The sequence below is a fragment of the Monodelphis domestica genome, chromosome 5 (assembly GCF_027887165.1).
Source record: "Monodelphis domestica isolate mMonDom1 chromosome 5, mMonDom1.pri, whole genome shotgun sequence".
Lineage (NCBI taxonomy): Eukaryota > Metazoa > Chordata > Mammalia > Didelphimorphia > Didelphidae > Monodelphis > Monodelphis domestica.
Genome location: NC_077231.1, coordinates 249185280 through 249211363, shown reverse-complemented (window position 1 = coordinate 249211363; position 26084 = coordinate 249185280). Strand labels below are relative to the sequence as shown.

General features: G+C 37.1%; 1 long non-coding RNA gene across 1 annotated transcript; it reads left to right on the top strand.

Annotated features, from left to right (window-relative positions):
* The first annotated feature begins 1195 nt into the window (after positions 1 to 1195).
* LOC107650169 (uncharacterized) lies at positions 1196 to 24429 on the top strand. The gene is made up of 3 exons (XR_008912390.1): positions 1196 to 1315; positions 21878 to 22055; positions 23240 to 24429. It is a non-coding gene; the product is annotated as an uncharacterized LOC107650169 (long non-coding RNA).
* The last annotated feature ends 1655 nt before the right edge of the window (positions 24430 to 26084 follow it).

Sequence of the window (26084 nt, the reverse complement as noted above, 5' to 3'; positions counted from 1 at the left end):
TTTTGATTTGTAGCCAAGTTGCAATTATCTCATAATCAACAGATATTCTTAAATTTCCACAATGTTCACAACAATGTGCAAAGTGTTTGGAGGATTTCAGAGAATAGAATTGGAATGGTTCATTAATTTGTGTTTGTGAGAAAAAAGTAGTTGAAAAAGTAGGTTGATATATTATACATATGGATGTGGATATTATGCATATGAATGGCATTTTTAAAATACCTATATATAATAAAGTATATGGGTGGCAAAGGAAATCGAGAGGGATTGATAAAAATTAATAGTATAATTTAAAAAATGATATGCTTTTGAGTGAGGGAATTATTTTGATCCAGTTATTCTAGTAAATAACAATATTGTTGTTCATTCATGCCTGACTCTTTGTGACCCCATTTGGTGTTTTTTTGGAAAAGGTAGTGAAGTGATTTGCCATTTATTTCTGCATCTCATTTTATAGATGAGGAAAGTGAGGCAAATAAGATTAAGTGACTTGTCTGGGGTGACACCATTAATAAGTGTCTGAGGCCAGATTTGAACTGAAGTCTTTCTGATTCCAGGTCTGGTGCTCTATCCACTGTGCGCCAAATCATTTTATTTGGTCAGTTTTGGAAGTGAATAAAATTTGGCTAGTTAAAAGTATATGTATACTTCAAAATTTACATAAATATATTATTTTAAAAATAAATTTTAGTTTTGTTTGTATAACTGAGCCATTGAGCTCAGTTCTTGTAAGAATATCATAAATGAAATTCCTTATGCAGAAGAGGTTGAGGATCCAGGGTTGTGATGCCATGTAATGATGAAAGTCCTGTGGTGCATGTGTAGATATTGTGTAATTGATTCAGTTCTGCCAACCATGTAGTGAATAGCATCCTCTGACTGGTTGTGATTGGGTAGTCAGAACTGTGGTTCAAAACACATTATTTTATCTGGCCCTCATTTCTTGGTTGAATTCTTTTTCTTTGGGTAACTACTTCCTGATTGATGGCAGTTCAATGAGGGGAGAGAGAAAATATGTAAGCAAGAGAGGCTCTAGGCTTTCCCTATTCCAGACCGACATGATTGTGAGCCTTGGTTCTTTGATTTAGCATTCATTCTTTCATTTTTGGGTGAAAGATATTGAAAGCCATTGCTTTGTGTATTTCAAGAGGTCTGAAGATTTGCAGGAGATACATTCATGCTAGTTTGTTTTTTTTTTGGTAGGCAGCTGAACATTGGTGCTCTGAGGAGCAAGGAGTGACCTTTGGAAACCACTTTATTGGCAATGAAGATGAGGAATCATCCAGCATCTATGTCACATTTGGATATGAACCTGGTGGGACTAAGGCTATATAGAAATTGTGTTTTTCCAGAGACTAAGGTGGTCCATGGGAGATTATGACCCTCAAAAGTGGTGGAGATGGGGCAAGGTGAAGACTTGTTTTTTTTATTATATCTTCCAAGTTGCTCTGTAAAAACTAAATGATGCTGATTGGTTAAAGGGAATTGATATGGTAGTCATGGATGACTAACAGTGGGGAAAGACACACCTTGAATGGGGACTAGAGCCAATGGTATATAGGGAAAATCTAATACCTCAGGGGTACCCCATGAATATTGAAGGAGAGCTATAGTCAGCCTGGCTTTGAGATGATGAGACTACAGATATTTGCTATACTAGAACAGTACTGATGGCAAAGCAATTACATTTATCTCTTCCACATTGCAACTTTTCCATTGCAGTTTTGATATATTATGGGTCAGTATAAGAAATTAAATGGGATTTTTTGGGAGTTTTGTGTGACATGTGAAGGCCAGCAGATGACACAGAAAAAGCTTAGAAATTCAGAAATACATACCAAACCCAAAATTTACAATAAGGTACTGTAAATGCCCCATAAAAGAAAAAGAAAACATTCATACTTCCTCTTTGGTATGAAGAGGGCAAAAAAATTTTACACAGACTTTCCATATCATTGGGCACTGTGTCCCTCACCCTTTCTTCCCCCAAATGGAAGGGATAGCCATATATGCCACCAACTAACATAGAGACATACATGCATGACTAAAAATAACTCACACTTTTATAGGACTGTAAGGTTTTCAAAGCACTTTGTAAACAGCATGGTCTTCATAACAATTCTGAGAGGTTTTATCCCCATTTTATAGATGAAGAAAATGAAAGTCAGAAGTTTAATTACTTGCCAAGGGTAATAGCAGACTAGTCTGGGAAGAATGTGAACCCAGGTCTTCCTGAATCCAGGTCTTGAACTCTAAAAAATATATTCCATTGGCTCTCTGATGACTATACTTAGTGGAATAAAAAAGAGAGAGGTTCTATTTTGAAAGTAATTAACTTGTTTTATTTTCTTTTCTTTTTAAAATTTTAATTGATTAAGAGAATTTTCCCATGGTTATATGATTCATGTTCTTTCCCTCCCATCCTCCCACCCCACTCCCATAATCAACATACAATTCCACTGGATTCTACATGTGTCATTGATCAAGACCTATTTCCATATTTTTTGATATTTGCACTAGGGTGATCGTTTTAGAGTCTACATCCTCAATCATATCCCCATTGACCCATGTGATCAAGAAGTTGTTTTTCTTCTGTGTGTTCCCACAGTTCTTTCACTGGATGTGGATAGTGTACTTTCTCATAAGATCCTCAGAAATGTCTTGAATCATTGTCTTGCTGCTAGTGGGAAAGTCCATTACATTTGATTGTGCACAGTGTATCAGCCTCTGTGTACAATATTCTGGTTCTGCTCCATTCACTATGCATCAATTCCTGGAGGTGGTTCCAGTTCACATGGAATTCTTCCAATTTATTATTTCTTTGAGCACAATAGTATTACATCACCAACAGATACCACAATTTGTTCATCCATTCCCCAATCAATGGACACCCCTATTTTCCCCCCAATGTTTTGCCACCACAAAGATCTTGCTATAAATATTTTTGTATGTCTTTTTATTTTTTATCTCTTTGGGGTATAAACCCAGCAGTGGTATAGCTGGATAAAAGAGCAAGCAGTCTTTGAGCATAGCTCCAAATTGCCATCCAGAATGGTTGCATCAATTCACAATGCCACCAGCAATGCATTAATGTCCCTATTTTGCCACATCCCTTCCAACATTTATTACTTTCCTTTGCTGTCATGTTAGCCAAACTGCTAGGTGTGAAGTGGTTCCTCAGAGTTGTTTTGAGTTGCATTTCTCTAATTATAAGAGATTTAGAATACTTTTTCATGTGCTTATTGATAGTTTTGATTTCTTTATCTGAAAATTGCCTATTCATGTCCCTTGCCCATTTATCAACTGGGGAATGGCTAGATTTTTTGTACAATTGATTTAGCTCTTTATAAATTTGAGAAATTAGACCTTTGTAAGAGGATTTTGTTATGAAGATTTTTTCTGACTTGTTGCTTCCCTTCTAATTTTGGTTGCATTGATTTTGTTTGTACAACCCCTTTTTTAATTTAATGTAATCAAAAATTTTCATTTACATTTTATAATTTTTTCTAACTCTTGCTTGGTCTTGAAATCTTTCCTTTCCCAAAGATATGACAAGTATACTATTCTGTGTTCACCTAATTTACTTATAGTTTCCTTCTTTATATCCAAGTCATTCACCCATTCTGATTTTATCTTGGTGTAGGGTATGAGATATTGATCTAAACCTAATCTCTCCCATACTGTTTTCCAATTTTCCCAGCAGTTTTTGTCAAATAGTGAATTTTTGTCTCAAAAACTGCAAGCTTTGGGTTTATCATATATTATCTTGCTGAGGTCATTTATCCTATCTAGTCCACTGATCCTCCCTTCTGTTTCTTAACCAGTGCCATATTGTTTTGATGACCACTGCTTTAAAATACAGTTTAAGATCTGGTACTGTTAGGTCTCCATCCTTCACAATTTTTTTCATTATTTCCCTTGATATTCTTGATCTTTTGTTCTTCCAAATAAACTTTGTTATAGTTTTTTTTCCTAATTCAGATTTTTGATATCAGTTTCTTGATAGTTTGCTAGGTATGGCACTGAATAAGTAAATTAATTTGGGTAGTCATTTTTATTATGTTAGCTTATCCTACCCATGAGCAGTTAATGTTTTTCCAGTTGCTTAGATCTATTTTTAATTGTGTGGAAAGTGTTTTGTACTTGTGTTCACATAATTCCTGTGTTTGTCATGGCAAATAGATTCCTAAAGTATTTTATATTGTCTAGGGTGATTTTAAATGGAATTTCTCTTTCTAACTCTTGCTGCCAGGATGTGTTAGAAATATATAGAAATGCTGATGACTTATGTGGGTTTATTTTGTATCCTGCCACTTTGCTAAAGTTGTTGATTATTTCCACTAGCTTTTTAGTTGATTCTTTAGGATTCTTTAAGTAGACCATCATGTCATCCACAAAGAGTGATAGCTTGGTCTCCTCATTGCCAATTTTAATACCTTCAATTTCTTTTTCTTCTCTAATTGCTACTGCTGGTGTTTATAGTACAATGTTAAATAATAGAAGTGATAATGGACATTCTTGTTTCACTCCTGATCTTATTGGGAAGGCTTCTAGTTTATCCCCATTGCAGATGATATTTGTTGATGGTTTTAGATATATATTGTTTATCATTTTTAGGAAGGGCCCTTCTATTCCTATACTTTCTAGTGTTTTCAATAGGAATGGGTGTTATATTTTATCAAAGGCTTTTTCTGCATCTATTGAGATAATCATGTGATTTTTGCTGGTTTACTTGTTTATATGGTCAATTATGTGGATGGTTTTCCTAATATTGAACCATCCTTGCATTCCTGGTATAAATCCCACCTGATCATGATGAATAACCCCGTGACCAATTGCTGGAATCTTTTTGCTAGAATTAACTTGTTTTCAATTGTTCAATGATTGATCATTGCTGGGAGGGAGGGAATGTTTGTATGTTTGTTCTTATATATCTTTTTGTGATAGCCAATCAATACTAAGTGGTTAAATGAGCCTGGGTTGCTAATCAAATGCCCATGACAAATGGAGGTAGGGAAGAGAAACTAGTAGATGCTTGAGCTAATGGTAATAGAGAAGAGAAATCTCCTAGTCTTAGGATACCCTAATACTCTGAAATAGGACTGTAGCAGGCCTGGCCTTGAGAGGAAGGGACCAGAGTCTGTAGTCATACAGTTAGTAAAAATGAGATATAGGATTTGAATCCAGGTCTACTGATGAAATTAAATATTCTAGTCATGATATTCCACTATAAAAGGTGATAATTTTGATGCTAGTGATGCTTTTCTTATAAAGTAGCAAATATTATTTAAGCATAGAAAATTTGCAAAGTGCATTTCTTTTCCATGTAAAAAATTGATTTCATTGTCTACATTTTGCTAAGATCTCTCTGCCTCTCTCTCTATCCCCCTTCCTTTTATATACTTTCAGACCAATATTTACTGGTTTCAAACAGTTTCAAACCCCAAAGTGCTTGTCAAATATTTTGGAAGACAAATCTTAATTTCTAATGTGAATTTATCAATGCAGTTCTCCTTGGGTCTCTGGAACTCACAAATCTATATGACTTTAGTTTCATTTACATGGTACCAAACATCTAGATGAAGAGGGAAAAACAAAAACAAAAAACCCCAAAACCCAATCTCCCCCCAAACCAAACTAGAACAATTCAGTGCCTGCATTTTGGCATCATGTAGAGAATATCTTTGCTTCTCTCAGCTTCAGTAACTTTTATCTCCTATGTCTGTACCTTCTATCTGCTCTTTCTCACCACCTCTCCCTTGTATCTCTCTTCTGTGCTTTGCAAGGAAGAGGGGGCTTCTTACCTCGACCTTCCTATCCAACTCCTTGAGCTTCAGGTTTATGTAAGATAGTTATTCCCTGTCCAGACAGCATAACTTTTATTTAAGACAGTTCTAAGAGAATACTGCTGTAGGCTATCCCCCTAGCTAGTCTATTCTATAGTCTTAATATAGTTATATCACTAATAACTGTCACAACTTACCTTAGGTGGCAGCTGTTTGAAAACTAATTGAACCTGTTACAAGTTCCAGTATATACAGGCTACCTGTGGCAGTAAGGAATCTTGGTCAGCTATGACCTGCTCTTCTTCTCTTCCCACCCCCAAACAGCCTTTTCTCCACCCCCCCCATTGTTTCTTCTGTGTACACATAATAATAACCTTCATTCTGTTCCTTTTCTTGTGACTGAAATATGTAATCTTTTGTCATACCTTCCTGCCTTTAGTACCACCCGTCTCTGACCAATCATTTATCATGCTACCACTGAACTCTGCTGTCCCTCCAAATATCTCATTCAAAACCTACACTTGACTCCCTATCACTGTTCAAATCAAAACTAAACTTCCAACCGGAACCATAAATTTCCCCACCACTTGACAAGTGAGTACTTTGCCTTTCTTACCTCTTCCTGTTGTCCTTTTACTCCATCTATAATATCCTAATGTTTGATTTTTCTTCTTCTTCCTCCTCCTCTACTTCCTAGCTCTTCTAAGCCCCTGGAATTCTCCTCCATTTATAGTCTATCAATCTCCTTTAAATGATACACTATATTTGAAATCATACTTGCTTCATGGCATCTGTCTTGTCAAAATGGGTCCAAAAATAAGACTCTCTCTGCTTCTTACCCATAAGTAACAGTCTTTGCATTATAATTGCAAGACTGTACTAAATATTCCTCCACTAAGATATTATTTGTATTTATCAGGTCAACAGGTACTTACTATGTGCCAGGTAGTAAGCACTGAGAATACAGAGGAAAGCAAAACTAGTCCCTGACCTCAAGGAACTTACATTCTAATAGAGGTACATGATACACAGAGAGTGTGCTGTCCTGGTGCATCACTTCCTCTCCCAGACTGCTCTTTCAGGAAAGCCCCAGTACCATGCTTTATTTCATTCCCTGTTTTCTGGCCAACTTTCAGGCATCCTTGACAATTGTCTCGATGAGATCTTTGTACCCTGTCTTGCCCTTCTCCCCTCTCTAGTTTCAGAGTTATGAACCATGATCAAATCTACTCTTCCATTAATATTGGATGGTGTGTACCAATCTATTGCCCTGTAGTTCCATTCTCCATCCCTCAAAATGCTCCTTTTCTTTGTGTGTTGTTTCTTCCATTAGAACTTAAGTCCCTTGAGAGTAGGGACTGTATTTGCTTAGTACAGTGTTTGGCAAATAGCAAGAACTTGAATAAATTCTTATTCATTCAATTATTCACTCACTCCATTCATTAATTCATTCATATTTCATTTTCTTGACAAGGAAATGGAGGTCCAAAGAAGTTTAATGATTTGCCTGAAGTCACAAAAGTAGGAAGTGACAGAAGCAGGGTTTGATCTTCCAACTTTTGACTTCACATCCAGTGTTCTTTTCCATTGTACCACACTGTCTCTTTTATTTGGTTTAATTTATTTAAAAGTTGGCCTATATGGAGCACTAGTATGGCTAAAATGGAATCTTCTGGGTACCATTTGGTATAATGCATGCTCTATTTAAACAGCTGATTGGTTTTGTACATGATTCAGAATGTGCATTTTTCATTTTCATTCACTTCTTTCTTTGTCTCCTCCATGAATTGTTCCATCTCTCTTTTGCATCCACTATGATTTCCCAGTGAATATTACTTCCCAGTTCCTTTAGATATTTTCCTTTCTCCCCTCCCCTTTTGCTAATTATGAAACATCTTCAAATAAATACAATTAAAAAACAAAACAACATTCTGTTCCCTATGAACAATGGCCTGATTTCCACTCCCCCCCCCCTTTATTCTTAGGGAGTTCTCATTCAGATGGAGTGTTTTGCAGTTGGCCAGTCTTGAGATTTCTGGGAGCTGTAATTGTGTCTCATTAATTCTTACAGTAATGTAGGGTAACTATAAGAAGCAGGCAATTAGTGGTCTGGTCAGTGAACAGAACAGTTAATCAGCAGACAAAGGATGGGGCTCAGGACCTATTAGTCTGAAAGGAAGTGTTACTATTGTCACAGGTCCTAGGAATGCATGCAGGCATGCCTAATGTTGAACCAGTGAAGAGAGCTATGTTTGTCTTTTGACTAAACCAGTTTTTTTGGTTTTTGTGTTTGGGGCTTGGTATGTGTTTTTTCAAATACTTCAGAGGGTTCCTTGAAGTAATGGTCTTTAAGAATCACCAGATGAGTATCTTGCTAGGATACACCATGAGTTTTCTCACCCCATGCTAACCGCCCTTGGGCTTTATTTGGGAATGGGAAAAGTCGACAAAATTCTTGCTACCAAAAAATAAATAAATGCCCCTAAATAGACTGCAAAACCAAATTTAAAAACCAATCACAACCCAATAGAACTCTTGAATAGAGTTGTGCTGAAGATCAAAGTTTTAGCTGATCTTCTGAATTCTGAAAGTAGAAAAAAACAATGGAAGAGTCTAGGACTGTTGAAACCAGTCAGCGCATTGTCACTCAGGCCTGTTCTGCTTATTTCCCTTAGGAAATGATGTACATTTGGCATATATGAATGGTAGGCAAAGAAACCCGATTTACAACGTTTCACCCTTATAATAGGGGGTTTTGACCTTTGGAAAGAAAGGCACAAACCCCCTTTGGCAGTCTGGTAATGCCTCCAATCGGTTTTCTGAGAAGCTTTAAAAATAAAATAGATGTACATTTTACCAATTATATTAAAACAGAGCTGTCAAAATTATAGTGGCCAATTTCACAAAACCATGACGTGAAACATAGTTGTCAGAATATTTTTTTAATAAACCAAGTTCCAGCACTCCAGGTTTGGAATCTTGACTTAAATTGTGTTTCCAAACACCAGTACTTTGAAAGCTGATTGTCTCTGGCCACAGGATGTGTACCCTGCCCAGGAAAACCATGTAATGGTGATAATGGGAATCATGTAAAATGTTGTAAATGGGAAGCGATGATTACAGAAGAAAATGGTTTATCAATAATACATCACCTTGGAGGTAATCTGCTGCTCGAGCAAACAATTCTTCAAATAGAATGACATTTCCACTCCTCAAGAAAGCATACATTTGGTAGAAAGAAGGACTGATTAAACTTTCTTTTAAAAAGCGAAGCTCACTTAATAATTAACTTCTTTCCCCAAGTCAGGTGCAGGGCTCCAAATAAAAGTAACTTTTTTTTTCCTATTGTCTTTCTCAGAACTTGTCTGTTGCTTTAGTTTCCTAGGATTCCTGTCAAAAATAAAGCTTGGAAAAATAAATTCTCCGAGGCTTTTTTTTTTATTAGGAATTCAGCTATTTATAAATAATTAGCTTCATTTGTTAAATATTTGAAAGATTTTTCCACTTTGAGGTAAAGAATTGCGGGAAGGAATGATGAGCACCTGGGCTGTAGAAGCCGCCTTATCAAATAATCAGGAAGATTAAGCCCACGTGGGCCACTGGCAGGCTTTTGTTTAGCCTGCCTGCATTCCCATAAGAAATAGCACTTTTTGCTCACTGTGTTGCATGTTTTTGAAGTGCAAAAAGACCAAATATTCTCTAACTGGTTGGACTACCAGTCATGAGACCCCTGACCCTGAGGCTTCTTTCACTTTCCTGAGCTGTGAAAATGAAGGTCCTGGACCAGAAGGTTTTTAACATCTTTATTAACTCTGATATTCTAGGACTAGCTGAAGAGGATAGAAGATGCTTCAGCTATTACTTAGGCGCTTAAGAATAAGATATCCAGTACAATCGATGTCAATTGAGCATCCTTAACCAGTTTGATTCTTCCAACACTTTCTTGGCATTATTAAAGGCTGTAGAATTTCTGGTTTGTAATTCCACGTGATTAGAAAGCTTTCCACCTGGGTCATTTCCCCCTCAGTTGCTCCACCCAGCCCTGGTTTCAGGCAACTTTGTAAAAGGGTAGGAGTCCTCAACCAGGGGCATGCATATATACATACATACACATACCTAAGGAATATATAAGAAGAGAAAGAGTGAGTTTGGGGGGTAAGTAATGAAATTAATCTCTATTTACTCCTTATGTACATATGCATGGTAAAATGTAGAAGTTAATTCCTTTCATGCCTAATAGAGGGTAGGGGAAGGTTTATGGCAAAGAGGAGGCACAGAGACCCCTGGGTTAGAAGAATGCTAGACTTGGAGGTAGGAGACCAGGGTTTAAGTCCCTCCTAGGACACTTTCTAGCTTTGTGATCATGGGCAAATCAGTTATCCTTTCATAGCCTTGAATAAAATGGTAACAATCTACTTATACTAGCTACCATACAGGGTTATTGTTGGAAAGTGTTTTGCTGATCTTAAAGCATTCTACTACAAGTATTATTACAATTTAAGAAAATTAAACATATCTATCTAGTCTGGTAGAGAATAAATTCTTTTCTAAAAAAATTGAATATGAAATGAATCTCTCCAGAAGAGTGTAAACCCCTCGTGGGCATGAATTATTACTTTTTTGTCTTTATTTCCCCTTTCTAGCACTGTGGTTTGTAAGGGGTATAAAATATGGTTGCACTGAATATTTGAGAGTTTGGTCGCCAGGAATTTAATTACTAAATCCCAATGAATTACTCAAGTCAGAATGGTTTTTATGGTAGTTTATTTACAAATAGAGAGAAGAAAGTAAGGAAAATGAGAGAGAGAGAGAGACAGAGAGATAGACAGACAGACTCACTCCAGTTTGGTCTGAACCAGGCAGGGATTCAGAGGCCCCAGCAAGGTGATGGGGGGGGCAGAGAATTAATTTAAGAAGGCTTCTAGCCATGAGGTTGCCTCCAAAATGAGGGGCCTCTCCAGAGGCTAATGCCTCCAGAAAAGCCAAGGAAAGGGAGTCAGCCTTTCACTTACCACGTGTGGGTCAAAAGGGAAGCATTCTGAGATCTCAAGTCTGAGCTCCTCCAAGGCCAAGTTCCAAGACAAAGACCCCCTCACAGGAAGAGGTCACCAAATTTGAAGGCAGTTCTTTGTGTCACTTCCTGTGCCTTTCTTCCACTTTTATGTGTACCAATGGTGGCTTAAACTTGGCTTTGGACTGCCTAGGGGGCAGTCACTTGTTTCTGATTTGTCACTTGCTAGCACACGTGGGTTATAGACCTTCCCCCCTCCACACTTAATCCTTAAGTGGGGGTATATACATTCCTGGTGACTGAAAATCTAAAGAATAAGTAGGGTGGAGTTAATTTCATTTTCACAGGTTCTATAACATATTTTTCTATGACTTGAATGAAGACATAAAAAATATTCTTATCAAATTTGTCAAAGATAAAAGGCAATATTAAACAGTCAACACACTGGATCTAAAACAATTTTGGTGGACTAGAAAACTGGGTTGAATCAAATACACTGAGAGTTAAAAGGGATATCCTTCATTATTTTTCTTTTTCCCTATCCTCTCCCATATCTAGAATAATGCTTTGCACACAGAAGGTGGAGGCAGGAGGGTGAACAATAAATATCTGTGAGATGAATGGTAATTTTTATTTTATACAGACTTTATGAAACTATTTTTTCTGGATATATTAATTATGTAAGATGCTATTTTGGATATAAAAGAAAAATTTATACAGGCAATTAAAAACAAAAATTAATATCTTACATTTGGACAATAAATCAGCTTCATCAGTCCAAGAAGAGGAGGTGAACTATTAGTGAATCAGGAACTATTTATAGACCTCTTGCCCAGGAACAAAACTGTTTTCACAGGAGAACCTGAACTCACAGAATAAAGCAATTTGCTTTCACAGAACTAGATAGCAATCTATATGAAAAAAGTTGGGAGGATTTAGTAGAATGCAAAAGCAACATGAGTCATCAGGGTGATATGGTAGCAAAGCTTGCTCCTGTGATCTTGGATTGCTTTAAGAGAGGAACATTCCAAGAATAGGAAAGTGTTACATCCTCTGTACTCAGTCCTAGACAGAATACATCTGGAGGACTGGGTTCATTTTTGGCCGCACAGTTTTAGGAGGGACTTTGATAAGCTAGGATCTGTCCAAAGGAGGGCAAACAGGACAATGAAGGGCTCTACCTCCATGCCATATATGAGAATCAGTTGAAAGAACTGGCCATGTTTAGCTTGGGAGAAGGAAGGATCTGGCAAGCTTTGATGGCAGTCCTCAAGTATCTGAAAGCCTGTTATGTGGAAAAGGAATTCGATTTTCTCTGTTTGGACCTAGAGTTCAGAATGAGTAGTGATTTGCAAAGAGGCCAATTTAGGCTTGAGATTATGAACAACTTCTTAATGATTGGACCTCTTAGAAAGTGAAATGGGAAGCTATATGAAATGATGGGTTCCCCTCACCAAAGGTCTTTGGGCAAAGAGTGGCCAACCATCCTTCAGGGCATGAGGTAGAAGAGATATTTTTTGAGTATATGTTGTAATAAGTAGCCTCTGATATCTCTTCCATCTGTGAAATTCTGTGTTTGAATGCTTTGTATACTATACTTAGCAAATGTTTGTTGCATTGAGTTTCATTGATAACTAATTGTCTATTTACCATGACTGAGGACTGATTTATGCTGGTCTAGAACATTAAAAAAGAAGTTCAAATCTCTTTTTGAAAAAGACTCCCATTTTCATCAGCCTAGATCTTATTTCCAGGAAAAAGAAACACTACACTTAACCATCTTTAGTAAATGGCCTTTATGTATGATGATATTTTTAAAAAATTCACCTGGTAGCTTATCTTCTAACTCTGAAATGTAGTTCATTTCTGAATAAAATAATTTACCATTGAATAAGTTTATTTAATTTTCTCAAAATATAAGAAACAGCTAGTTTCCAATCCAATCTGTCCTCAAAAAAAAAAAAAAACAAACCTGATTGTTTTGCTCCTATTCCCTTCATCCTCTAGGATATCCTCTTGAATATCCTCTAGATTCGGATTTTCATCTCTTCTGAGAAGACTCTTATTCCTGGTATAGAATGAAAGTAGTTCCTGACTCTGGAAATCTTTGGCTCACTATTAAATCTCATTTGTATTTCTAGTGCTTTGTATATCCAATTTATGCCAGTCTAGAAAACTCTCCAGAGAGATCTAAATTCTTCTCCTTTCTTACTTAAACCTTTTACCAGATTAAAGTCAAATCACTTCATCTTTTGGCCCCAGCCAACATTTCCAACCTACCTTGCTTCTGACTACTCCCATAAACTGTAGCCAAATGTGCTACCTATTGTCTTAAGACATTCCTTATCCTCATTTGTCTCTATTCCTTTCCCCCTTGCTAGTCTCTTTCAAAAATTTTCTCTTCTGTCTCTACCTTTTGAAAACCTTTTTTATTCTCTAAAAGCCCAGATCAAATATTTTTCATCTAGTCTTTCTTGATCCTACCAACAAAGAGTATTCTTTTCCTCTTTTTGACCTCAATGACATCTTTTCCCCCCACTTATAATAGTCATCACATTTTGCCTCTTATTACTGTTATTTGTGTCTGCCTATATACTATTTCTCTCCTTGTCTATAAACTCCTTGAAGGCAAGTACTGTACTGTTTATGTTTATTATTGTGTATCTTCTGTATCTCTACTATGCATCACATAGCAAATGAATAAAATCTTATAAATTAATGAAAATCAGAAAATTTGAAAAGAACATTATTTTTGATACAAGTATATGGTAGTCATAAACTCAACATATTTAGAAATCCAAATCATTATAAATATAATGAACAAAACAAGGAAGCCCATTAGAAACTTCCTATAAGACATTTAGGTTTTGAAAACCTGTCTTTGATGGAATAAAATGGCATATGAAGACGAAAGAACTAATACTTCCTGGGACGGGGATTGTTCATTTGCCTCTTCTGAGATCTGGAGCAATAGTCCCAATGGTTTCTGTGTGTACCAAAAAAGCAGCCTGACCTGTTTGCAGATAGGCACACCCATTGTGAAATGGGTCTGTTTCTATGCAAAGGTAATAATATAGAAACAAAGCCATAACTTCCCAAATTAAATACTTAATTTCTATAGGCTCTCCCTTCTTCAATTTACCCTTTATACAGTTGCCAAAACAATCTTTTTAATGCAAAGGTCTGACTATTGTATAATTGAAAATCTGTTACTCTAAAAAAGGACTACATTTCCCAGGAGCCCACTGACTTCCTGTCATTATATATGTCCTGTAGATGGGGGATATTAGGTGGGGACATGGAAGGTCTCTCCTCTTTACTTCCCATACCTAGCTTGGTAGTGGTTAGGCGGGTGTTTGAACAGGTTGATCAGCCATGGGCATGTGGTCTTTATTTTGTATCTTCTTTATTCCTTGATTTCTAATAATCATTAATAAATCTCTTAAAATATATTTTTATTATTGAGATTTAATTTTAACTTTTATACTATGCTGCTTATTCTTTTTTCTTTAACCTTTATCTCTCATCTTAGAATCACTACTTTGTGTTGGTTTCAAGGCAGAAGAGCAGTGAGGGCTAGGCAATGTGGTTTAAGTGACTTGTCCAAAGTCACAAAGCTAGAGAGTATCTAAGGTCAAAGTTGAACCCAAGACAACCTATTTCTAGGTCTGGCTCTCTACTGTGCCATCCACTTGCTCCCTATCCTACTTATTCTTGAAAAACCTTCAGTTGGTTCCCATTGCCTCTGGAATAAAATAAAAATTCTTTATCCTGTCATTCAAGGCCTTCTATAATTTTGCTCCAATTTATCTTTTCAGCTTTATTTCCTATTATTCTCTTTAAATAATTTACACAATGCTTTAAAGATGGCAAAGAGCTTTACAATGTCTCCTTTTATCCTCTCTACCTGGAAGGTAGGTGCTATTCTCCTCATTTTATACATAGGAAACTGAGGCAGAGAGTTAAGTGACTTGCCTAGAGCCTTATAGTCATTGTTTAAGGCTGGATTTTAACCCAACTCTTCTTGTCCCAAGGTTGTGTGAGTGCCTATACATTTGTCATTGACACATTTGATATTTTACAAAATGGATTTCTTGTTTTTTTTTCCTTATTTCTTCTTTTCTCCACATTCATACTGGCATTCTTATTGGGGAACCATACCTCTTCTTCAATTTTGACTTTAGGAATCCTCTTTAAAGTCAAATCAGGTGCCAATTCTCAATGGAAAACTTAGCTGAAAGTGTTTCTCTTCTGCTTAAATGTTCTTGGTGTACTTTGTATTTATCCTTTGCTACTATCACATTTTCCCTTGTATTGTAATGTTTTTGTGTGCTGGGTGTCACCCCAGCAGTTGGCTCCATTATGAAAAGAATTCTTGGAAGAGAAGTAATAAATTATGAGCAACTTTTGTGAAAATGTTCTACCTCTCATAAGCAGAGGAATGACAAAACAGTTTAGAATATTTTGCCTGAAGTTCACCAAAATGGGAAAAACAAACAAAATCCAAGCCTAAATTCTGCTATGGTTGGGGCAAAATAGGGGTGGTACTATTGAATTGCAACTTGATTCATCTTTTTTTTCAAAAGCAAACTTAAATTATACAGAAACCATTTCTAAAATGGTTTTACCCTTTAATTTAATGATCCCATTATTGACACTTTGGCCCAAGAAACTTACTAACAGAGGGAAAAAACTGAGCCATCAAAAGAAAACTAAAGAAAAATTGTGCTTCTTCAGGAATAACTTTTTTAATAGTAAAAAAAATATAAACAAATATTCTCACATTTATATATCCAGTCCTAACTTCTTTTTTGATGACTAGTCTCATCCATTTCCAATAGCTTATTATTCTATGGTATGCACTCATCATTTCATGAGTGAACAATTGAAAAAGTTGGGAAATGATGTTGGGGCTAAGCCTTTTTCCCTCTCTTTCCTACCAAAACTGTATGAATTGAAAGAGCATTCTAGTTGGTCTCCTTGATTCAAGAATCTCCCCATTCCTGACCAACCTTCAGCTGCCAAAATTTTCTTCTAAAATATAGATCCAGCCATGTTTCTCCCCTACTCAGAAAACTCCAGTGGCATTGTTTCTTTTATCACCAAATATAAGATCTCCTATTTGACTTCTGAAGCCCTTTACAACTAACTGCTTTCTACCTTTCCCAGTTTCTTAGCCTTTACACCCCCACTGTTTAGTCTATGATCTGGCAAAATTGGTCTTGCTTTTCTTCACACAAGACTCTCTGTCTCCGGACTGAATTTTCACTATCTGTCTCCCATGCCTGGAATGCTCTCCCTCCTTTTCTCTGCCTCCTGGCTTTTCTGATTGCTTTCTGGACTCAGTTTAATTCAAATCCCACTTTCTGCAAGTGACCTTTTCAGGTTCTCCCCTGATCTTCACTGGTGCCGTGGATAGAGCACCAGGTGTGGAGTCAAGAAGACCCCAGTTCCAGTTTGATCTCAGGTGCTTACTAGCTATGTGACCCAGGGCAAGTCCCTTAATCCTATTTGCCTCATTTTCTACATCTGTAAAATGAGCTGGAGAAGGAATGACAAACCAGTCCAGTATCCCAATGGGATCATGAAAAATTCAGATATGACTGAAAAACAATAATTGTCATAAGTTTAGTGTTTGCCACAGGACTGACATAATCTTTATCTTATATAGGTACTACTTTAATAAGATACCATGTTTGGATTATCAAGATCATAGTTGTGAACCTCGCCCTCCTCCACACCCCCCAATATGGTTTTGGTAAGAAAGAGAGGGAGAAAGGCTTAGCCTCAGCATCATTTCCCAACTCTGAAATATTTTTTCAGGAAAATCATACAGTGGATTGAGGATTTCTGCAGGTACGAAGTTAATTAACTCAAAAGCTTGAACTTGAGTTATGTTCCTTAAATGCCTCCAAGGCCAAGATAATAGTAATGAATGCTGTTGGTTCCCATGCTTTGGCGGACGGGCTGATTGCCAACTAGGACTAGAAATAAACCATGTCAGAGGCGTCTGGAGAAGGAGAGTACTAGATTGGAATGTTTGTTCTGGCATGAGGGTTCATACCCGTGGCCTACCAGACACTCCCACTACCATGATGGTGGATTTAAGCATTATCTTCAAGAACTGATAAAAAGGGGAGTGTTGTTGAAAGACATCACTGTGTATTTTTATTTTATTTCTGAATTTTTGTTGGACAGGATCTTATGAAATCTGGAGCTTTGAAACAGACATGGGAAGCAGGATACCAGTTCCCTTTCCCCCTCCCTCTTAGGCTAAGAGGAGGAGGGAACTTGATGATTTTTGGTATGTACAGTGCTGTGAATTCCAGTGGTCTCACAAAGTTATGTGGCACACTTCCGCTTTTTACTGTGCAGCAACAACAATTGTGGCTTTAGGCTAGAATGTCACTGGAGAAGATTGTGTGTGAATGGAAGTTGGTTATGTGTGTTAAGTAAGCTGGTGTGTTGACTCCATTGTTCCTCCCCCCTGAATTGTTGGCCATATATATAAAGAGCTGTCAATGTCTGGTCTGGATTTTTGCCCTTGCTTGTGGGTCATGCATATAGCTCTCAGCTTCTGGTCTGGATTTATGAATCTTGTACTAACCATCCTTGGAGAAATTCTGGTGTTTTGGCTTTTTTCCTGTCTCCACTCTGTCTTCTCTTCTTTTTCATCCTCTCTCTTCATTCCATTTTCCTTCTTCTTCCATGTCCCCAAGGATAAATCACTTGTAGGTCCTTTCTCCTGAGATATTAGACACCTCATTAATTGCAGAGATGCTAATTATTTTTTTCTAGCTGCATAAGATGGGAGTTAGGCTTTCTGATGGATTGATTAACTTGAGATACTGGGGTAACAATGCATTCGCCAAAATAGTTTGCTCATTTCTTTCCTTCTCAGGACTAGGGAAAGGGAATATTAAAATTCATTGGAGAGGGGGCCGCTCTATAGTAAATGGAATTTACCAGTCTAGATTGATTGGTTGTATTTGTATCTTGAGTGCCTAGTACATTTTGGCACTTGGTAAATTGCTTGTTGATTGATTCATTGAATATATTACATACATTTTGGTTCCTACAAATATATTACATATTACCATATCTATAATATATTACATATAATATATAAATTATATACATATATGTATTTCTTCCTCTCTCCCTTTCTCTAAACACACACCACACACCCAATATTCCTAAGTAAGAGATCTAGGGCCATTGTGTACTGGACAGACTCTAATACAGTGGTTCTTGTGTCACAGGATTCTTGGGTGGTCTGATGAAGCTTATGGATGACTTTTCAGAATAACAATTTTTATAGCACAAAAGGAAGCTCACTAGATTACAAAGGAAAATATTTTATATTAAAAAAATCACTGACTCCAGGTTAAGCACTCCTGCCCTAGTGATATTGCTCCAATTGCATTTAAAATGACTGATTGGGAGTGATAGACATGGGAAGACCTGAAGGCAGGCCTAAGTAACCATCTTAGCTAGCCTCTTTAGAATTCTGTGATTTTAGGCCACACAAAGGTTGAATTCAGCTGCATATACACAAGGTATCCCCAAAGTCTTAGTGCATATCTAGGTCATTAAATTCCTGACTTTTGGGATGCCCTTTACTTTAGGCATCTTGGACAAAATGACTGAAACTCCAGGGAAGGATGTGTGACCCTGAAAAAAAAAATCCCTTCACTAAACAATCAAATTCTATGTAACATGAAACACCGAGGGTTATTCAAATAGTGTTACGTTTACCTGGCTACTCAAGTGATAGGATTATTTAGCTTCTTGTATTTCCTGTTTCCAAGATACTGCTCTAAGCTGGAACTTGTTGGATGAATAAATTATGTGACACAGAAAACTTCCTCCCGATTTTATTTATGGTCAAAAACTCCTGAAAGCATCTGTATTGTTGGAGTGACTGCAGGCATAAGACAAACACTGACAAGCAGAAGCCTTCAAACAGGAAAGGAAGGGCAGGGCCCAAGTTACCACAGACTTCAGCATCCCAGGATCTAACCATTGCTTGAGCACAAACTCTGCTTGTGGGTTTAGGATATTGTTTATTGTAATTGTCAATGCCTTGGTTTCCTTGTTATTGAATATACTAGAACGATTCTCAGTAAATACTTAGAACATTGGAACTTTGAGGAATGACAGATCATTTTTCTAACCTTCCTTACACACACACACACATACACACACACACACACACACACACACACACACACACACACACACGTGTGTGCTCCCCTCTGATTTACAAATGAGGCAATTGAGATCTGAGACTAAGTAATTTTCCAGAGAACTAATAAGGATAGAGCCGATCCTAGAACCCAGGTTTTGGGATTCCTGGTCCTCTTTCCCATATGCTAAGCTGCCTTCCAGTCCTACTGACTGATTGGCTTGAGAGGAAGATAAATCCACCTGTTCAAGGATCTGCAAAGCAATTAAGTGACTGCTTGGGAGCAGCTGGTTTGGGATTGTGATTATCTGAAGTGTTTAAAAACGCCATTTTCCGTTTCCCTTTGAGGGTGGCCTCTGAAGCTGAGGTTGGCATTTCCACCCAGGTAGCCTTTCATCCTCTAGACTCCATTTCCTTAGTCAACACCCAGTTTAAAACTTCCAAGGACTGATAGGGAAATCAACACAGGTAAAAGCAAGGACAGTGCTAACATTAAATTACTGATAGAGAGCCCAGTTGGAGAAAAAGACTGAAAGCCAAATTGTTCAAGGCTTTTTGAGGCATTTGTTCTCTCAAGATGTATTCATCAAGGCAATTGTGCCTGGTACTGTGCTCAGTTTTTGGAGGGAGGGGAAAGAGGCTGGGGAAGAAAGAGAGAGGGAAGGATGGATGAAGAGGGAGAGGGGAAGGAGAAAGGAAAAAGGATGCTAGAGAGGAAGGAGGTAAGAGTGTGGGTAAAGGGAGAAAGATGTTAGGGAAAAGCAAGATAAGATAGTAATCCTTGCTCTGTATAGATTTCTTTCAGTCTACTTGGGTAGACAGAATATAAACATAGCATAGAAAAAACCTCAATAACTGGAGAGTAGGTTACAAGCAACCTATGGATGAAGGTAATGTGGTAAAAGCTGTATATAAAAAGAGGCACAGTGGAATCAGGGGGCTTGGGTTCGTATCCTGCTTCTGAAGATTAATATTTGCAGAAAAGTAATTTAGGACTCTTGTATAAAATGAAGGAGCAGACTGGATGCCCTTTGAGTTCCCTTCCTGTAAACTCCAGTATTTCTAAGAAAACTCTTGTAATTCTCTATTGCTTCTTAAATCAAATATAAACTTCTCTATTTGGCATTGAAAGCCTTTTTGCGACCTGTTTCCAATCTTCCTTTCCAGACTTAAATAACCACCAACAAGCATTTATTATATATCTACATACAATACATACCCATATACATAACATACATACATACCTATATACAAATCCAGCCTCAAATTCGTACTAACTGTGGGCAATAAGTCACTTATTTTCTGCCTACCTTCCTTTCCTAATCTATAAAATGGGGCTAGAAAAAGCATTGTTGTGAGGATCAAATGGGATAATATTTGTAAAGTTTGTGGAATAAATTCTTGGCAAAATTTAAAATACTACCTAGTTGCTACCAATTACTGTTGCTTTTGTTGTTTGATATTTCCCTCAAGGAAAATAAGTTGGGTATTTTCTTTGTCTTTGTGTCTGACATGGAATAAACTTTTTTCTTTGTAAACCCTTAGATATCATGTTTTGCTTCTAATATTTCAATTTACCAATTGGAAATTTCCAGATTCCAATTCCAATTTTCCAATATTTCTATATTGTGTTTTGGTTCTAAGATAGAAGAGTGCTAAGGGCTAGGTAATGGGGGTTAAGTGACTTGTCAAGGCTCACCCAACTAGGACATCTCTGAAGCCAGATTGAACCCAGAACTTCCCAACTCCAGGTCTGGCACTCGATGTACTTTGTCACCTAGAGGCCCCAATATGGCAGACTCTTCATAAATGTTTAGTTAGTGGTTGATTCCAGTCCAGTTGTAGAACGATTCTCCTAAGCGGGGACATTTCTGTATGAGTCCAAAGGATATATTATAGGCTCTAAACTCCTTGTCCTGAAAATGCCTTATTTATTCCCGCATTTATATGTATGTGTATGTATGTACACTCCTGTGTATGTGTAGGAAGCAGAGGCTTGTGCAATGTTTTTAAGACCTTCCCTTTACTTGGCATATCAAGATTTATTGTGTTTGACTGAGCCTCAGGATGGAGGGGAGAACCAAGCCCCAGAAGCTCACATTCCATCTGGGTTGGGGGAGTTGGGGCTGCCTGCTTGGTTCTTTTCCCCCAAGCGAGGGCCTGGCCCAGGCTCGGGGTGCCTTTGGCCTCCCGGTTCTGGGGGTGGCTGCAGCCCAAGTGAGCCCCAGTGTAGTTCCCTAATGAAACTCAGCTGCATGTGTTTTATTAGGCTTCAGAGTTTGTAAATCCATGATTGAGGCTGGAGACTTTCAGGAAATGCCGGCCTAATAAAATCGAGGAGGTAAATTGATATGGCGCTGCGCGTCGGACTGAAGCTGCTCGGACCGAGGAAAAGCTGGCTTGCTAAACAATTTATTTTTCAGATAATAACCCAGGACTGCCTGGCAGGACATTCAGAAGGAAAACACAGTAATTAATTTGTCACTGAAACCTGAGGGGTCCCTTTCCACTTATAGGTGATAATGAATGTTTTGCATGTAATTAGCAAGAATAATTAGCACATCCCCAGTAACAAACAGACTGACTAGTGCTCTGCAAACACAATTAATTGTTGTGTTAACAGAGGCAATTGTGTCTCTTTATTGTGCCACCCAGTTCTCTCCTCGGTCCCCCCCACCCCTTCCTCTCTCCTTCCTCTTCCACTCCCTCCCGCCATCTGCACGGACTAGACCTAGTTTGGAGCTCGGCTCTCTCCGCCGATAAGACGGAGAATCCATAAAACAGTACCTTTTCCATCTGCTGCAGAGAAATTTCAAGACCACCAGGGGACTTGTTTGTCAAAACTTGTTAAACAATTTGTAATCTTTAACATGTGTTTTACTGTATTAACAGATGAACTGTTCAAATCCACCCACTGGGTAAGCCAGGAAAGCAAGGCGAATCAATCACTGGCTGACATTTGTAGCCCCGAGACCCTGGTTTCAACCCCTCCTTCCCCTTCTCTGAAAAGGGAACCCAGAAAAATGTGGAGCCCCACAAAGAGGGGGTGGCCGGGAGAAGAAACCCAAAGGTAAGCTTTACTAATGTTCCTTCAAATTCTTCATTCTGCAAGCTGTCAGCTTACATTTCTCCCAGGATGCTGGAGGGCTCTGGTGCACATGTGTATGGTGTGTCTGCGTGTGAAAGTGTGTGGTGAGGGGAAGAGAGAACTTGAGATGCTTGGGTCCATTTTGATCAGAAAGGAAAGGGATGCTTTAAATATTTATTTGACTCAATTCTACATTTATTAAGGGCCTTCTGGGGGCATTGGAGGGTGGTAGAGAGGGAGAAAGCAAAGTGAAACTGTCCCTGCCCTCAAGTAGCTTACATTCTCCCAAATCTAATTTCTTAATTTTATTAATATTCATTAAAATAGTTTATATTTATATTTTATTTATAAAATAAATAAATATACTTATAAAATAAACAAATATTTATAAATATACTAAATGAATATTTATAAATATACATGTATCTATACCCATAAATATGTATATTTATAAAATAAAAATATAAATATGTATACTTATAAAATAAACATAAATATTTATATTTATAAAATAAACATAGAGGGGGCAGCTAGGTGGCTCAGTGGATTGAGAGCCAAGACTAGAGACAGGAGGTCCTGGGTTCAAATCCAAACTCAGACACTTCCTAGCTGTGTCACCCTGGGCAAATCACTTAACCCCCATTGTCTAAAAAACCCCAAAACAAACAAATAAATATTTATATTTGTACTTATAAAAGAAACATAAATATTTCTATTTATGCTTATAAAATAAATATAGAAATATTTATATTTATAAAATAAATAATTATATTTGTACTTAAAAAATAAACATAAATATTTATTCTAAAACATAAATATTTATATGTATACTTATAAAATAAACATATACATATTTGTACTTATAAAATAAATATAGGAATATTTATACTTATAAGATATATAAATATGTATACTTATAAAATAAATAGATCATTTATATTTATAGAGATAAATATATTTACAAAATAAATATATTTATTTTTATAAAATAAATAGATAAATATACATTTATGTTTATATATTTATATTATTATTATATTTGTAAGCTCCTCTCTGAGACTCTGAGTCTCTTCAACAAATGAGACAATATGTATAAAGCACTTCGGAAACTTAAAAAATATGGTAGGAGTCATCACCAGTTGTCCTCACTTTTGCTTTTCCACTAGACTTCAATTACCCTGGAAGAGATCTGATGACTCTCTGTGGCTGTACCTCCCTGAGATCCAGTTCACTTGGAAGTCAAGACATCACTCCATGATGTCACTGCTCCTTTTGGAAAATGGAGGACAAATGAACAACAGCTATTGTGACAGGAAAACTCTTTTTCTACCTTTGGAAAATGTTTTAAAGAATAGTAAAGGGGACAACTAGATGGTTCAACGGATTGAGAGTCGGACCCAGAGACAGGAGGTCCTGGCTTCATATTTGCCCATAGAACCTTTCCTAGCTGTGTGTTAGAATCCCTATTGTAGAGTCCTTACTACTCTTCTGCCTTGGAACCACCACAAAGTATTCATTGATTCTGGGATGGAAGGTAAGGGTTAAGAAAAAATAAAGAATAGTAAAGAAGCCTACAGTCTAGATGAAATAAATCAAATGAATATTGACATCTTTCTGATAATTTTAGGATGTTTAGTGTAGCTCAAGATGCAGTGATGGATTTTCAAGGAAAGCTTCTAGGAGTGCTTCATAGAAGATGAATACTTAATGAATGGTTGAAAGGTTATTCTTCAGTTTAAATTAATCTATGACTTGTCTAAGTCCTTGTCTCAGGAAAAAACGTATGATAGCAAATGATCATTAACTCTGTCTTTAGGGAGTTTTTAGCTTCTTTATAGGCTCTGAATAGGTGTGAACTTCTATTACTTTATTCATTTATTTGCTCATTCAGTCAATTCACCAATTCATTTATTCATTCCATAAACATTTATTAGGTAAGTCCATTGAATGCTCTCCTATATGCCTTTCTATGACATTTCCTTGGCTTGCGGATGCTCTGCCCAGCTATGGGAATCCAATCTTTCCTTCAAGGTCCTGTTCAGATTCTCCTGGAAATTTTCCCTGCTTACTATAGCTCACAGTTCTTTTCTCCTCTGATGGTCATTTCATATACTATCCATATCTATTAATTTTGAATGTGTCATATTGCTTTCTGTTATTACTTTAGTTTTGAATTGTCTATATTATCTTTGCGGTTGTATTGCAAGCTTCTATGGGATAAGGGAGGACTATATTTTATGTATTTTTTCATGTCTCTTGCACCATTTAGAAAATATTTGCTAGTTTTACATATATAGTGCTTGGCATTTTTAAAGGTAGCTTGAATCTGCAGGTTTTAGATTAGAAGGTAGCAGAATGATCATAATTGAAATATATATATAATTAAAATATATATAATTGAAATATATATTGTCTATATCTTTCAAATAATCCTTCATGTGGTATCCAAGGCCCTGAAGGCCTTCCTCTTCCTCTCCTAAAATTTATTGGCTCCCAAAGCTAATACTCTTAACTTTATTAATATTCAGGGTGGCACTGTGGATAGAGCTGGGCTTGGAGTCAGGAAGAAATGAGTTTAAATCCAGCCTCAGAAGTCTATTAGCTATACTTTGGTTGTTTATTTGTAGTTGTGCCCAACTCTTCATAACCACATTTAGGGTTTACCTGGCAAAGGTACTAGAATAGTATTCCATTTCCTTCTCCAACTCATTTTGTTGATGAGGCCAACAGGGTTAAATGACTTTCTGAGACCAGAATTGAGTTCAAGAAGATGTCTTCCTATCTACTATGCTGCCTACTTGCCCTACTAGCCCTGCAACCTTAGGAAAATCATTTAAACTCTTGTCATCTTCAGTTTCCTCAGCTGTAAAATAGAGGATAATATTATCCTCTATCTCTCAGGTTTGTTGTGCTGGTTTAGGTGGGTTTCTCTGTAGTCATCAAAGGCAGGTCTTAAAGCATTTAGCCATTCAGTGAATCCACTGATGAATTAGAGTTTTATTGCCCAATTTGACTATACATTGTTTTTATTGTATACATTTTTCTTCTGATTCTGTTCAGTTCACTCCGTATCAATTCATATAAATCTCCAGGTTTCTCTGAAACCCTACCCTTTCATCATTTCTTAAAACACAATAGTATTTTGTTAGATTCTTTTATCATAATTTGTCTAGCCAATCTCCAGGTGAAGGTCATGTCTTTAATTTCTAGTTCTTTGTCACAATAATTTCTCCTCTCCTTTGGAAAATGCCACTCAGCAGTGGTATCAGTGGGCTTTGTTTGCTAATTTGGAGTGTAAAATATTTTTTGCCCTTGTCTGTCAAGAACAATGCTCTATTTTGGTGCTACCTATATTCTCATTCTGAGTCTGTCTTTCTCTGTTATATAACTCTGACCAGAAATAGAATATATTTCTTGATTTTCTATGAGGCCATCTATAAGGCCTTTCCAGAAGGTGTGGAGTCCACCACAGATGTCATCTTCCCTCTTCCTCATTCCCTTTGAATGGGGAGAATGGGGAACTTTCACAAGTTTAATTGTTGGAGAGAAAATGGTGTCCCTATAGTCTGCTGGGGACTGGTAGAAAATTCATGAAAGTCAATGGGAAGACATAGCTAGGTTCAGCAGGTGGGGTGACTGTGAGCCAAGGCATTCCATTCTCTGTGAAATGAGGATGTTGGATTAGATGATTCTTCCCTTCAGCCCAAGATTTCCATAATAATGGTTGGGGGGGTCTCCATTAGATAAGTCCTAGGACACTGAGAAATTGAAGGTATTCAGAAAGACCTTCCAAGTCTTCCTAAAGAATTTGACAATCTTGTGTTTTAGGACAAATTAATTAACATTTACAACAGGTACCAGGAATAGCTTTACAAAAGTGGTCATCTTCTTTGGCCCTTTGTTGTAAGAAAATGAATTGTGTACTCCCTTTGAAAGGCGGCCACATGGACCCAGTTTAGTCTACTCCTCTCTTTAATTAGCTGGATCAGAGGGAAGGTGTGTGAAAAGTAA